This window comes from Carassius gibelio, chromosome A10 (assembly GCF_023724105.1).
Source record: "Carassius gibelio isolate Cgi1373 ecotype wild population from Czech Republic chromosome A10, carGib1.2-hapl.c, whole genome shotgun sequence".
Classification (NCBI taxonomy): Eukaryota; Metazoa; Chordata; class Actinopteri; order Cypriniformes; family Cyprinidae; genus Carassius; species Carassius gibelio.
The window spans coordinates 16,389,946-16,402,479 of record NC_068380.1 but is presented as its reverse complement, the minus strand read 5'-3'; positions in this window follow the sequence as shown (position 1 = coordinate 16,402,479).

Genomic DNA, 12,534 nt, shown 5'->3' with positions numbered 1-12,534 from the left:
CAGCTGAGGGGTGTGTGGCAACAGTAGCGTGCTGAACTGTCAAGTAATGTTCGTTTGGCTGCCTGGGGCTCGAGGATATAGAGCAGTGGTCAACAACCTTTTCGAGCCTAAGATCACATCCAAAGTCCAAATGTAAACCAAGATCTACCACTTGCAAAAAAATACTTAAAAAGCCACAATGTAAGTTCTACTCTGACATTCTTGTTGCCTGCAGTCACTAGCAAATTATTTAACTATACAAATAGTATATAACTATACAAACTGACAACTATAATTAAACATTTTCAACAGTAATATAACATTAAGTATTTCCAAAGGCTTATTACTGGTATATAAACACAATAATCAGTCAATTACAGGCCTAAGCCAATTATGTACTGTTTCACTTTCCCTTTTAAAACATATTTCAAACACTTCCAAATGGAAATACTCAGGTTACTGCAACTAGCATACAAAATATTATGACAACAGTCATCCTTCAATTCTTCAAAAATATTGTGTATACATTAAAGATGGTTCTTTATTAAAGTTACAAAAGCTTTTTAATCAGGAGCAGTGAGTGATTTCTTTGTTGTTGCTATTCGATTAGTATAAAGACTGTCACTTTAAAAGAATGCACTGATCCAGTGGCCTACGTTAAGCTGCGAATGTCTGCTGTAGGAAACTTACCAAAACAGGCATTTTTACATGATTTCTGTGTGAATTTGTCCATTTAAACACAATACTTCAGAGAGAGCTCATATTTGTGTGCGTGCCGAGGCGTGGGTTTGCGCGCTTCGGATGAGCTCATGCACAAATCTTCTCACTGCACGCGCGAACTCGCGGCTCTGGCTCTTACATGTTTAAACTGACAAAGCTTAAATGAGTTTAGTTTAAACACAGATATCAGCACCCAGGTGATGACGGAATAAATTACTGCTCATTTACAACATTCGTGTTGAACAAGAGTGAATGATTTGTCCAGGTTTTTTTTTTCCTCTCATTTGTATAATGTCTGGGAAGCCAGAATGCACATGCATAACCAGTAACATTTAATATTTGAACCCTGTTTTTTTTACGTGCCATTGTTAGCAAGCCATACAGATGATATTACAGATGCTTTGTCAGATTTAAGTTGAGGCGCGTCATGTGCCGAACCGTATGTGGTGAACCGAACGGTTTGGGTTTTTTCAGCGAACCGTGCCATCCCTATTACCTCAATAATCAATCAATTACAGGCCTAAAACAATCATGCCCGAGCAGACTGATATTAGTACATCTCATCACACCGGCATCTGCGTCTAAATCAGTTGCATGGTCTGGTTTTCCGTCTAAAACAGTTGTGTCAAGTATAAATGTCTCGTCTGTTTTGGGAGGTGCACGCGCAGTCAGCGGAGGCTCGCACCTCCCAACTCGCACCGGAGGCTCGCACCGTTTTTTCTCAGATTTTGAAAAATCTTCGCGATCGACTTAAAATGCTTCCAAGATCGACTTGTCGACCGCGGCCGACGGGTTGGTGACTCCGGATATAGAGCGACCAACTTTTTTGAGCAAGCATTGATTATGCGTGACACAGTCTCAATTTGTGGGACGCATGAGTTGGGCTTCACACGCTGTGCGCGCACGCGCTATGCGGGATGGGTGGTCACCCTACCTATAATACACCCAGCGCAATGCGATGCAAGGCACAGCACAAGTGTGTTTGCTAGTTTCAGTCCGGTGCCGTTCACATTTTCCCGTCCAGCGCCACATCGTTTAATTAACAAATGCATTTGCTCTCATTTTGGCGCCCATAGGTGTGCTGGTCTAAAAAAGAGGTGTGTTGCTATTTTATGCTATGCTATGTATGCTATTTTAAGGAGCTGAAAAAAATTTCACTAAACTTGAACGGGCTTGCAACAGACCCGGAAGAGAAGACAATGCTGGATAAAGTCGTAGTTTTGTGTTATTTTTGGACCAAAATGTATTTTCAATGCTTTAACAAATTCTAACTGACTGTAACAGTTCGACGACCAGTGAAAACACAGGGAGACGAGAGATCCAATCGCAGGTATGTTTATTGGGATAATCCAAATTCGTCGTCAGACAAGCTAGGGTCAAAACCAGAAATGCAGTCCAGACAAACAAAATAACAAAACAAGGAAGGGAACAGGAAAGGGAAGGAAACGGAACGGGAACTCAGAATGTGAGAATGGAGGAATCTCGGAGAACGAGAAGACTGACACATCGAAGGGTAAGGACTCCATAAAAACAACAGGGAAAGACAGGTATTTATAGGGAGGCTAATGACAATAGATTGCCAGCACCTGGTGCAATTAACTGGAGTGCAATTACTGTGAAGACAGGACCAGACTAGAGGAATTATAGTGCCTATGGTGAAGTGCCTAAGGAGAAGTGAGCTCACTAGTGGACACCCAGGGAAACAGAGACTGACAGCGTGACACTGACCCTCTGATGTCACATGGACTACTTTGATGATGTTTTTCTTACCTTTCTGGACATGGACAGTATACCGTACACACAGCTTAAATGGAGGGACTGAGAGCTCTCGGACTAAACCTAAAATATCTTAAACTGTGTTCCAAAGATAAATGGAGGTCTTACGGGTTTGGAACGACATGAGGGTGAGTTATTAATGACATAATTTTCATTTTTGGGTGAACTATCCCTTTAAGAGAATAGGGACAACCCGTTTAAACATGCGCCCGGGCACGCCAACCATTTTTCTGTCGTTAAAATAGCAAAAGTGGATTTGGACATGCCCTGAGTGCACCTGTGCTGTGCACTTTACACTTTGCATTTAGATCGTTAAAATAGGGCCCTCTGTGTTCCTCAAAAGCTTTGGCAGTGACTGTAAATTGCTAAAAAGCAAAACTCTCACCTCAATCTGCTTCTCCTAGATATAGGTAAAGCACTGTATCTCAGACATCATGGGATCATACATTATTATTCACTATAACATCTGTCTGAATGTGTGTGTGTGTGTGTGTGGGGGTGTGCTCTTATTTTTGTAACATATCAGGACACAACTCTGTATAATGACATGGGTATGACACAGGTATTACAAGGAGAGGGTGACTTATGAGGACATAACCCATGTCCCCATTTACAGTATACAACATATTAAGTTTTTTCTTATCAAATGTTTAATTTTAAAGGGGCAGAAAAAAAGAGAAGTTAGATTTGTAGGACTCTTAAAAGATTTTGGTTGATGTATTTCAGGTGCTATGTGAGTGCTTTGAGGATATGAAAATGACAACTTCTATTTTCTTTAATCAATCAACTGCATCTGTCTAAGAAATAAGAATAATTCTTGGAATATGTGTTAATGCCATTTAGCATTATAATTATAGCATTTTTTTTTTAGCAAGGAGGTCATTTTTTAAGAAACAAAACTAAGGAAAATAAGCCCAGTCCAACCGGTTTGAAATGTAGATTTACAGGATCTGTTTGATTAATAAGTATGTAACAAACAAAACTAGAACATTGAACATTCCTAAAACTCCCCGCACTGTCATCCGCACCCTTCGGGAAATTTGTCATACCTCTTCTATCAACAGGACTTGTTTTGACTGTTCATTTATTTATTTTTTTAAGAATCACACTGAACTTACATGAAGGATTAAAACGACAGGCAAGAAGTGCAGGCAATGTTCAGAATTGCATGTGTTTGGAAAAAGAAATTAGAGCAAGACAATATTACTGTGAGAAATATGTACAGATTCAAACTAATTCAAACTAGTTTTAAAGGAGATATTTGCAGAAACAAAAATATCACTGTTAAAATCTGGCACACTTACTATAATTAATGATTATATTTCTTGTCACTCACAATTATTCCATATTTGTAATTCAGTAAATATTCACACAGATCATTTAATTTACCCGAGCCTAGAAGGGCAGTGAAAAAGCGAAACACCAGTTTAAAGGCAGTCAAATCAGCGTCTCATCTTCCATTCCCTTTAAGAGCCAATTGTGTTTGTGCCATGATTTTGGCAAGCGCAAAGACAGAACGCGTCTCTGAGATGAAACGGAGCTGCACATATGCGAGTAAATAGATAGCCTAATTCTGATGCATGCAATGACTATCCATTATGACATGTATGCATTTATATATACAGTTGCAATCAAAATTACTCAACCCCCTAGAGACTGCAGTACTTTACAAATACAAGCTTTTCTGAAGATCCAGGATAAAATAAAAATTGTATCTATAACAGTTCACTGGCATATTAAAAGTGATATTGTCAAGATATAATGTAATACTTTTGAGTTATGAGATTTTTTAATAATACTGCTATGTCATAAATATTCAACCCCTATTCAACATTGCTGTTTTTAAATCACTTATTTGCATGGTGGGGAATGAAACAGTCTCAAAACACAATTAATCTTTTAGAAACTCAACAGAATAAACAGAATAAAAACAGAATTAGCTTGAGCTGTTAAACAATACAGTTAGCCCATGCATGTATTGAAGTTGAGTAGCAAAAATGTCAACAGAGATCTCACAAAAGCTAAAGAGAATAAATATCGTAGTACTTCAGAAAGGCTAAGGCTATATGAAGATTTCCAAGACATTGAACGTTCCTAGAGACACAGCTCTCAGCCTTATTCCTTAGCTTAAAGTGTGTTTTACCAGAAAATCTTTGAGGTTGTGGAAGAAAAAGCACAATATCATAAAATGTTTAATCAGAGCAACTGAGAAAAATCTGCAATGTTAAGCCAAAGAATTGCAAGATGACCCGATGAAAGGAGGAAAACCATTTCAAAGCAGTGTGTAAGAAGATCACTAGACAAGTATTGCCTTTATGTTGAGACATCTTGTAGAATACCACTCTTAATCAAGAAGAACAAAGGACAACTTGAACTTGATAAAACATATTTGTGTAAACTTGTGGAGCTCTGGAGGAATGTTATATGGAGTGATGTGACCAAACTGGAACTTTTTGGACCCATGGATCAGCGCTATGTCTGCTGCAAAAAAGGCAAAGCTCATAAGCAGAAGAACACCATCTCCATCCTCAAACTTGGAGGTGGATCAGTCCTGTTATGGGGTTTCTTTACTGTAGAAGGAAGTGGAAATCTTAACTGTATGAAGGACATCATGGATTCTGTGGAGTATCAGGCCATTTTGACAAGAATTGTGATGACTTTGGTGCAAAGACTAAAGCTGATGATCAATGGACTTAGCTGCAGGACAGTCATCCCAAAGTACACATTAAAATCTACTACTGCTTGGTTCAGGGATCAGTCATAGAATGTTCTTGAGTGATCTGTTCAGTCTCCAGGCTTAATTCTCATTTTAAATATCTGGTTGAATTTGAAGAAAGCAGTGGCAATGTGAAAACCAAAGATTATCAGTGATCTGAAACCTTTTTCAGGTGTGGAATGGGCCAAAACTGTAGTAGAGAGCTGACAGAAGCTTCTAAACACTTACAGACAGCGTTTATTGGTGATTTTAAAGAATAAAAGATTCTGCACAAAGGGGGTTGAGTAAATTTGAACATGAATGTTTAGAGCCAATTCAAATTTTATCATGATTCATCAATGTTCCATTCCCAGAATCACTCAAAAGTGTATTAACAAACTTTCTCTAATACTTTACTGATGCCTTTGTTAAGTTGATTACATAAAATGTTATCCTCCACAGCAAATTGTCTTGCAAGTCAAGGGGGTTGAATATTTTGATTGAAACTGTATATATTTGAGTTGGTCTATGGCGCAGTTTATTTTCAGCTCCTCAAACTAGCATTGTACCAGCAATGTGCCTCAACACACCTCTTTTTTAGAACAACATGCCCATGGGCTCAAAAATTTGTGCAATGCATTTGTTAATTAAACGATGTGGCGCTGGACCGGAAAATGCATACAGCGCCGGACTGATACTAGCAAACACACTTGCACTGCACCTTGCGTCACATTGCACCGAGTGTATTATAGGGCCCATAATGTGAAATACATTTCATAGACTTAGAGACCTGGGTTTGCTCTTTTGACCTGAGCATTCAACTATTAACCACACAGGTTAGCAAACGCACAACAATACATTAAAAACAATTCAGAATACCTTAGCAACTACTTAACAATCCCAAAACACCTTAGTAAAATGGTGGAAAATCTTGCACAGGAAACACCAAAATAGCATTTGTAATAAAGGGAATATGTGACCAACTGTAAGAACTGAAAAATAATTGCACTCTTCCGCATAGCTGATTGTTTCAGATTTCATGTTCAGTTTATTCAGTACATAAATACTCCCATTATGTCAACAATAGGATAATCCTAGTCACTGATTAATTCATCTTTTTTCATACTCATTTTAATATTACATTAAATGTTGGCGTTGTAAAGCAATTATATAATAACGATTTAGTCACAAAGTATTTTTTTCATCACAGAAGCTTCCACAGTTCAACAGAATGACAGCGATGGAACAAATAAGTAAGGAATAACAATATACAAACAGACAATTGTATGTGCAGGTATATAACAATAAACAGTTTTGTATGTACTAGTATATTACGTGCAAATTTGAAGTGTAGACTAAGTATGTGTGCTAGATGAGTGTATGAGTGTATAAATAGTGTTGTGTTTTCTACAGTTGTTGTCAAGTGTTCATGAGATAGATTGCCTGAGGGGAGAAACTGTTCCTGTGTCTGGTCGTTCTGGTTCTCAGGGCTCTGTAGCGTCGACCAGATGGCAACAGTTCAAAGAGGAAGTGTGCTGGATGTGAGGGGTCCAGAGTGATTTTAACAGCCCTATTGCTCACTCTGGATAAGTACAGTTCTTGAATAGAAGCAAGGGTTGTAACGATGATTCGCTCAGAAGTCCGGACGACCATCTGTAGTCTTCTGAGGTCAGATTTAGAAGCTGAGCTGAACCAGACAGTTATTGTAGTGCAGAGGACGGATTCAATGATGTTTCAGCAGCTCCTGGTTGAGAGCTCAGTTCGTTTGTTTTAAATAAGAAGAAACTGTTTTGTTTTTGTTTGTTTTTTTGATCAAGGTACAGATCTGGAAAAGTGCCAGGTTAATAAGGAAGTACAACTCTGTTTTGAAGGTTTTGCAAACCACCCAATAAAATAAAAGCCCTGGGCCTGATAAAGTGAGTGGGAGAGTTCTGAGGAATTGTGCTTATCACCTCTGTGATATTAATCTTTTTTCTTTTTTTTTCAGACCTCATTGAAATGACAGAAAGTACCCTCAATGTTGCAAAAGTCTATTATTGTACCCATTCCTAAAAAGACCAATGCCAGACAAATGAATGACTTTAGACCAATTTCTTTAACATCGCTATTAATTAAGTGTTTTAAGAGAATTATTAAAACTTTGATTATAGAGCATACTAATCAGTTGGTTGATCTACTACAATTTGCTTACAGGAGAAATAGGAGTGTGGAGGATGCCACCCTGACACTTATATATTTTATATATAAATATGTGGATACTGGCAAGTGTCATGCTTGTTTATAATTCATAGATTTTCATCAGCGTTCAACACTATTCAACCACTTCTTTTAGCTAAACGTTTGCTGTCCGAATTTGATGTGGTTTGGTAGCTTGGTTTTAGATTTTCTGACCAGAAGATCTCAAATAGTACGGGTAAATGGAGAACATTCCTGGGAACTTTATTCCTCAGTGGGCTCCCCCAATGCTCTATTCTTTCACCTTTATTATTTATTTTATATACAGATAGGTGCAGAAGCCAATTTTCAGACAGACATATTATTAAATATGCAGATGATACAATGGTGCTATGTCTGTTAAAACAGGGTGACACAAAGTATGGGCCCATTTTGAATTAGTTTTTGTATTGGTGTGAGAGTTCACATCCACAAATCAATGTCTCCAAAACTAAAGATATGATGATAGAATTTTATAATTACTTTGATACTGCATCTAAAGTAGTTATTGCGGTCAAAGAAGTTCACAATATAGAGTGCCCAAGTGTAGGACGTTTAAAGCTTCTAGGTCTTTTGTTTCAAATGTAAAATACTCTTCAAGTCTTGAATGTAAATACTTTTCTGAAACATAAAGATAAAGGGTACCAAGATTTTTAAATAGTATATATAGAAGAACTGTGTACTGTGCTGTAAATGCTTGGGTTGTTTATGGTTGGTTATTGTGTTGTTTTTTTATATAAATTTGTATGTTTGTGAGGTCTGATGATGCATAAATTGCCATGTAAAGGGATGAATAAAGATTATTACTACTACTACTACTACTGAGTTAGTCTGGGCAGGAGAAGTTTTGGGATGATATTGTTAAAGGCCTCACATAAGTCCCCGGTCTGTCTAGATGTTGCAGAACATAATGCAGTCCATTGTTTACTGCATCATCCACAGGCCTGCTTTCAAACTGAAGAGGGCCCAGTAAGGGTCCAGTAATGTCCTACAGGTGGGACGGCACCGATTTTTTCAAATGACTTCATGACCACAGACATTAGAGCCACAGGCCGTAGTCATTTAGTCATGTAATTTTGGATTTCTTTGGGATGGGGATGATGATTTTTCTATTATAAATAGAAAAACAGAATACAATAGAATCTTACTCACCCTGAAATTTTTTAATTGTTATTATTTTACATATTAACATAAGCGAACTCACTTGACCAGCAGGGGGAGTATAAAGCACACTATATTCTCCAGTGAAAATGAAAGTCATGTTACCATACTTGGCAAATGTCATGACTTTCATTTTCACTGGAGAATATAGTGTGCTTAATACTCCCCCTGCTGGTCAAGTGAGTTCGCTTATGTTAATATGTAGAATGAATTGGAATTGATGCTCTGTATTTAACCCATCCAAGTGCACACACAGCAGTGAGAAGTAAACTCATCATGAACACACACCCGGAGCAGTGGGCAGCTATAGATCCAGTGCCCGAGGAGCAACTGGGGGTTGAGTGCCTTGCTCAAGGGCACTTCAGCCATGGTATTGAGGGTGGAAGAGAGAGCTGTTCATTCACTCCCCCACCTACAACTCCTGCCAGCACCAAGACTCGAACCTGCAACCTTCGGCTTACAAGTCCAAGTGTTTAACCACTTCATGGATCCTCACATGATCTTAAGGTCAATACTCACATCTGTATACACCAGGGCTGTCAAAACCTGTTCCCGGAGAGACACTGTCCTGCAGAGATCAGCTCCAACCCTAATTAAGCACTCCTGAACCAGCAAATCAAGGTCTTCAGACTCTAGAAACTTCCAGGCAAGTGTGCTGGAGCTGGTTGGAGCAACACTTTGCAGGACTTTGGCATGAGCAGGATTGGACACCCATGACATACAACAACCAGCTTATTAGTGTGTAGGTCATTTGGACATTTTGAGTGGTACACAGTAACACAGTTTTTTATTTATTTATTTTGTAAATAAAACAAAGATTATTGAAGTAGGGTGAATACTGGTAAAGTGGGCTTTTTTTTCTTTCTTTTCATTATTATCTTTTCTTTTAAGGTCCAGCTCATTTAATTGTAATTCAGTTCATAATGTGTTATTTTGGAAGGTATATACCAATAAATTTAAAAACATAAGATCATGCATTTCGGACAAATGTCTGTTCAGGTTATGTGGGCCAGCTGGTCTAGTAAATATCCTGTATGTTAATTGGAAATTATAAAAAGACTTTTTTATATTTTATTATTAACACATTTGATCAAATAAGCATTCAACAACTTATTTAACAAACCCAATCATAGCCCATAGGCTATGAATAAAATTCATAAGTTAATTCAGTTCATGCGTATAAATAAAGTAACCAGGATGTCAGTTTATTTCATGAATGTATGGGATTACTGAAGGTTCAATGTGAAACACAAACTGTTGTTTCCATTGCACTAGGCACAAATTTGTGCAACTGGGTTCAAGTTGCATTTCTTAAGAAATACACTGTTGCTCAACTGGATATTATATTAGTAACATTGTTTTCATATGTTTGGCTAACTTTCAAAGTTTCCACACCATTAAGCACAACAATATAAAACTGGGTGGTATATTTTATTAGACTTCCTTGAACTTTTCCTAATTGAACTTGGTGCTCCTTTGTTCTATAAGCAGTAAAAAAAAAAATTGTTAATAAAGTTATGGGGGGAGAAATCCTGAGACTTTACAAAAAGCTGTAAAAGTTTGTTTTGGCCTTTGATGGGCCATATATATTATTTGTATTATCACACATGAAACCATCATCACTTTGGTAAAATCATCTATCACTTTGACTATGGCAACACTAGCATATGAGAAGCTTGCATTTAACACTTTTTAAGGATGTTTTGCTCAACAGACTGTTAAACACTGTAAAAAAAAAAAAAAAAAAAAAAGAAGAAGAATTTGTTAAATCAACTAAAAATAATTTATGAAATTATATACAACAGTTTCATTCACATTTAAATTGAACAAGCAATTTGCCATCAACACATCAACTGACAATTGAAAAAAAAATTGCAAAATACAAACACATACTACACACTTCTAAAGATCTGAACCAACTTGAAAGTGTGATTTATAATAACCTAGGTATGGGATTGAGAAACATAAATAGTTGCATTTCAATTTGTCACAATAAAACCATTTCATACCTCAATATGACAAATCTGAAGGTTAAACAAGTGCATATTAACCCTGCACAAGTTTACATGCACTCCCCCCACCATAGTGCAAGTGTATTGGTCAAAATGAGAAACCAATATATTGAAAAAGCTATCACAGTTAGTTACAAAAAATGAGTGTACTGTACTTCTGTATAATAAATTATAATCGGAATGCACATGGAAGCACAAATATATGATTCTAAATGTCATAGTGCAACATGACAGACATAAGTGTTAACTTCAAAAGGATCTTGAAAGTTTCCAAACTCTCCCCCATTATAATGCAATTTAGTGGTCATAAAAAAAGAAACAGAAAAAGGAAAGTAAAAACACTTCCCGATTTGAAGGAAAATGTGTACATTACTGAATAAGAAAATGTGAAACTAACATTTGTTTTCATGAGAACATGCATATTCCAAGTCATAACATGACAAACTTTAATGTGCATTCAAAAATGTAGTAAAGTTTAATAAAGTTCTCCTGTAGCGAATCAATGTGTTTTTGTAAGAAAAATATTCATATATAACACGTTATAAACACTTTTGTCTTACTTCTGTGAGAGCAGTTCCAGGTGGATAATGTAGAACATAGGAGTCATGCATGCACCGGTGATAAATCATAAGTATACTATTAGGCTTGCACATACAATAGTAAGTGGAAGTGAGAAAAAAGGTGTTTTAAATATATTTTTTTGTAAAAAACGCATCGATTTGCTACAGGAGGCCTTTATTCACCTCCGGAGCTGTGTGAGGCACGTTTTATGGATGGATGGATGGATGCACTTTATTTGACTAATTTTGGACTGTTGAAAAAAAAAAACACCTGCTTACTGCCATTAAACGGTTTGGAAAAGCCAGAACAAATTTTAATTGAACTCAGATTGAATTAGTCTGAAAGAAGAAAGTCATATACAGCTAAGATGCCTTGATGGTGGGCAAAACATGGCTAGTTTTCATTTTTGGGTGAACTAACCCTTTAAACAGCCAGTAAGATGAAAATTCTAAGCTTCCTATCACTGTTTATAAGTCCTGTACAATAGGTTTAAATCCATCCAAGGTTAAAAAACATTGTTATTTTGTCAAAATATCATTTTAAAATTACCTCAATTCTCAGAGATCCCCAAACGGTTCGCGCGAAGCTGTTCAAAAGATTCAGTTTCCTTAAACCCCACCTTTCGGTAGCATACTGTGTTCTGATTGGTCAACTGACATAGGTTTGTTTGGTTGTTCCACACACAACTTCACAGTAAACAATGCGTTAGCATCTTTTTGGGGTGAACTACGTCTTATTCCTCTCATCGTGAAGCAAACAGTAAAATAAAAAACTTGAACAGTCTCGCTGCTTTTTCTTCTGTGTGGGTGTATTCAAGCCGCGCGCTTCAGTTTGAATCTGAATAGCGCGTTCAGCACGGGGGCGTGGTCACATTAGATATAGTGAAGGGAGACGTGAAAAACAGACATCACGTTGTTTTCATATGGATTACTTTATCACAGAATATCTGTTAGCAGCACTTGTTACACTTGTTACTACATTTTAATGACGTGTTTGTAAATGACGATCAGCGCAGACAAAGGCTGCAGACAGCACACATACTGATAAGATGCAAACAAGAAAACAAACACATAACTTCATAATCATACTTCGCGTTGTGATTCGAAGATGCTTGTTGGTCTAAATAAAGTTGGTAATGAACCCTCTTTTATGGCCAAATGCTTTGAAAATCCCGCTGTACTCACCGAGATTAGAAAAGCAGTCATCAGTGAAATGTTGTGAACACAACAAGGATTTGTTGTACTGCTCTGGTATTGTGGTAAAAATGAATTTTAGCCATTGGTTCTTCTGATCTTCATTCTTTGGCAGTGAAAATAAAACAAACTTGCCTTTACAATTAAAAACACACTGTCTCCTCGACATGATGCTCTCACACCAACCAGAGCGTCTGTGTGGGGGGTGGGGCAGGTCAGAGCT